General features: G+C 64.2%; 1 long non-coding RNA gene across 1 annotated transcript; it reads right to left on the bottom strand.

Annotated features, from left to right (window-relative positions):
* Nucleotides 1–930: 930 nt before the first annotated feature.
* LOC142922565 (uncharacterized) lies at nt 931–2,023 on the bottom strand. The gene is made up of 2 exons (XR_012940162.1): nt 1,107–2,023; nt 931–1,010 (listed from the first exon to the last, which is right to left on the bottom strand). It is a non-coding gene; the product is annotated as an uncharacterized LOC142922565 (long non-coding RNA).
* Nucleotides 2,024–2,791: the final 768 nt, after the last annotated feature.

The raw sequence follows: 2,791 nt of genomic DNA, 5'->3' as shown, positions 1-2,791 counted from the left end.
TGGGGGGGAGGCAGCAGTAGTGGAGGGAAGGCAGCAGTAGTGGGGGAGAGGCAGCAGTAGTGGGTGGGGGTGGCAGCAGTAGTGGGGGGGAGGCAGCAGTAGTGGGGGGAAGGCAGCGGTAGTGGGGGGGGTGGCAGTAGTGGGGGGAAGGCAGCAGTAGTGGGGGTGTTGGCAGCAGTAGTGGGGGGTGGCAGCAGTAGTGGGGGGGGTAGCAGCAGTAGTGAGGGGAAGGCAGCAGTAGTGGGGGGGTGGCAGCAGTAGTGGGGGGGAAGGCAGCAGTAGTGGGGGGGAGGCAGCAGTAGTGGGGGGTGGCAGCAGTAGTGGGGGGGAGGCAGCAGTAGTTGGGGGGGGTGGCAGCAGTAGTGGGGGGAAGGCAGCAGTAGTGGGAGGAAGGCAGTAGTGGGGGGAAGGCAGCAGTAGTGGGGGGAAGGCAGAAGTAGTGGGGGAAGGCAGCAGTAGTGAGGGGGGATGCAGCAGTAGTGGGGGAGGCAGCAGTAGTGGGGGGAAGGCAGCAGTAGTGGGGGGAGGCAGCAGTAGTGCGGGGAAGAGCAGTAGTGGGGGGAAGGCAGCAGTAGTGGGGGGGGTGGCAGCAGTAGTGGGGGGAAGGCAGCAGTAGTGGGGGGGAGGCAGCAGTAGTGGGGGGGAGGCAGCAGTAGTGGGGGGGAGGCAGCAGTAGCGGGGGGAAGGCAGCAGTAGTGGGGGGAAGGCAGCAGTAGTTGGGGGAAGGCAGCAGTAGTGGAGGGAAGGCAGCAGTAGTGGGGGGAAGGCAGCAGTAGTAGGGGGGTGGCAGCAGTAGTGGGGGGAAGGCAGCAGTAGTAGGGGGGGGTGGCAGCAGTAGTGGGGGGAAGGCAGCAGTAGTGGGGGGAAGGCAGCAGTAGTGGGGGGAAGGCAGCAGGAGTAGCCGCAGCAGGAAGGCAGCAGGAGAAGCCATTCGGTTTCATCGCCTTTATTTAACACGAGCGCCACATGGCAGAGTGAGTGGTAGACCCTGGGTCTGCCGCCGGGTGTACCTCTGGGTGTACCCCTGGGTGTACCGCTGGGTATACCGCCGGGTGTACCGTCGGGTGTACCGCCGGGTGTACCCCTGGGTGTACCCCTGGGTGTACCCCTGGGTGTACCCCTGGGTGTACCGCTGGGTGTACCGCTGGGTGTACCGCTGGGTCTACCGCTGGGTGTACCGCTGGGTGTACCACTGGGCGTACCCCTGGGTGTACCCCTGGGTGTACCGCTGGGTGTACCGCTGGGTCTACCGCTGGGTGTACCGCTGGGTGTACCACTGGGCGTACCGCCGGGCGTACCGCCGGGTGCACCACCGGGTGTACTGCCGGGTGTACCGCTGGGTGTACCGCTGGGCGTACGGCCAGGTGCACCGCCGGGTGTACCGCTGGGTGTACCGCTGGGTGTACCGCTGGGTGTACCGCTGGGTGTACCGCTGGGTGTACCGCGCCGGAGGAGGGGGGTGCGCCGTTTCAAAAGCAGCGTCTGTAATCATAACGAGCGTAACAGCAACGAACAACAACAACAATGACAACGACAACAACAATAGTAATATAACGACGCTGTGAGTCTCATTTACAACCACGGTGAACAGAGTTCGGTGATGGAAGTCTCCACGGAGACTCGGGGAGACCGGGTCTCAGGGTCAGAGTCTTCACCGGGTCTCAGGGTCAGAGTCTTCACCGAGACTCAGGGAGACCGGGTCTCAGGGTCAGAATCTCCACTGAGACTCGGGGGAGACCGGGTCTCAGGGTCAGAGTCTCCGCTGAGACTCGGGGAGACCGGGTCTCAGGGTCAGAGTCTCCGCTGAGACTCGGGGAGACCGGGTCTCAGGGTCAGAGTCTCCCGCTGAGACTCGGGGAGACCGGGTCTCAGGGTCAGAGTCTCCGCTGAGACTCGGGGAGACCGGGTCTCAGGGTCAGAGTCTTCGCCGAGACTCGGGGAGACCGGGTCTCAGGGTCAGAGTCTCCGCTGAGACTCGGGGAGACCGGGTCTCAGGGTCAGAGTCTCCGCTGAGACTCGGGGAGACCCGGGGTCTCAGGTCAGAGTCTCCCACGGAGACTCGGGGAGACCGGGTCTCATGGTCAGAGTCTCCACGGAGACTCAGGGAGACCGGGTCTCAGGGTCAGAGTCTCCGCTGAGACTCGGGGAGACCGGGTCTCAGGGTCAGAGTCTCCACGGAGACTCTGGGAGATCGGGTCTCAGGGTCAGAGTCTTCACCGAGACTCGGGGAGACTGGGTCTCAGGATCAGAGTCTTCACTGAGACTCAGGGAGACCGGGTCTCAGGGTCAGAGTCTCCGCTGAGACTCGGGAGACCGGGTCTCAGGGTCAGAGTCTCCGCTGAGACTCGGGGAGACCGGGTCTCAGGGTCAGAGTCTTCACTGAGACTCGGGGAGACCGGGTCTCAGGGTCAGAGTCTCCACAGAGACTCGGGGAGACCGGGTCTCAGGGTCAGAGTCTTCACCGGGACTCGGGGAGACCCGGGTCTCAGGGTCAGAGTCTCCCGCTGAGACTCGGGGAGACCGGGTCTCAGGGTCAGAGTCTTCACTGAGACTCGGGGAGACCGGGTCTCAGGGTCAGAGTCTTCGCTGAGACTCGGGGAGACCGGGTCTCAGGGTCAGAGTGTCCGCTGAGACTCGGGGAGACCGGGTCTCAGGGTCAGTGTCCGCTGAGACTCGAGCGAGACCGGGTCTCAGGGTCAGAGTCTCCGCTGAGACTCAGGGAGACCGGGTCTCAGGGTCAGAGTCTTCACTGAGACTCGGGGAGACCGGGTCTCAGGGTCAGAGTCTCCGC

Source organism: Petromyzon marinus, unplaced genomic scaffold (genome assembly GCF_048934315.1).
Source record: "Petromyzon marinus isolate PM22_M1 ecotype Great Lakes invasive population unplaced genomic scaffold, UKy_Petmar_22M1.pri1.0 PM_Scaffold_102, whole genome shotgun sequence".
Lineage (NCBI taxonomy): Eukaryota > Metazoa > Chordata > Hyperoartia > Petromyzontiformes > Petromyzontidae > Petromyzon > Petromyzon marinus.
This window is presented reverse-complemented; position numbering and strand designations above follow the sequence as displayed.